The sequence below is a fragment of the Bison bison genome, unplaced genomic scaffold (assembly GCF_000754665.1).
Source record: "Bison bison bison isolate TAMUID 2011002044 unplaced genomic scaffold, Bison_UMD1.0 scf7180017864098, whole genome shotgun sequence".
Taxonomy (NCBI): Eukaryota; Metazoa; Chordata; class Mammalia; order Artiodactyla; family Bovidae; genus Bison; species Bison bison.
In genome coordinates, this window is record NW_011494670.1 from 1 (window position 1) to 936 (window position 936).

Genomic DNA, 936 nt, shown 5'->3' on the forward strand with positions numbered 1-936 from the left:
AGAATAAAGCACCACAGGCATGACTCTCTGATCTCTGGTGCTTAAATAAATAAATTTTTTTTTTTTTTTAATTTTAAATAAAGCCCCATCAGCATGACTGATACGCATAATGAATATAAGTAAAACCTGAAATCGTGACTTAGTTCTTCTCTCAAAAAGATAATAGTCAGTGCTTAATTATTTGGGGGAATGGATGGGGAGTTATACGTGTTAAATTTGGAGTACAAATTAAATTTTTTATACAAAATTAAGTCACTGGTCGGCTGAGAAGAATTGTCACTTTTTCTAGGACAAATCGCAGAGATCTTTTTATATATACATACATACTCCTGCCTTTTCCCCAAGTACAACTGAAGGAACCTATATGTGTGCTAACAAAACAAGAAGGCACTCATCAGTGAAAGTGATGTGACAGCTAGTCTGGTTGGAAAAAGGTGAATAGCAGATTTTACACAGGCTCAAGGGCATTGTACAGTGTAAGCGAGAGTTACGGGTCATACGTAAGGCCAAAGTCATAAAGAGTAAAGGAATGTTGAAACTCCTCCAAAAGCCTGCCTGTGCACCATTTCCCAATAACTGCAACACAACCATTGTTTTCTGTAGACTTGGAACAGACTGTGGTTTGCTTAAACACCAAATGAAGTAGGTGGCTTGTATTTAGCAGCTGCTACTGCTGAGTCGCTTCAGTTATGTCCAACTCTGTGCGACCCCAAAGACTGCAGCCCACCAGGCTCCCCTGTCCCTGGGATTCTCCAAGCAAGAACACTGGCGTGGGTTGCCATTTCCTTCTACAATGGATGAAAGTGAAAAGTGAAAGTGAAGTCTCTCAGTCGTGTCCATTTCACGACCCCATGGACTGCAGCCCACCAGGCTCCTCCGTCCATGGGATTTTCTAGGCAAGAGTACTGGAGTGGGGTGCCATTGCCTTCTCCATAC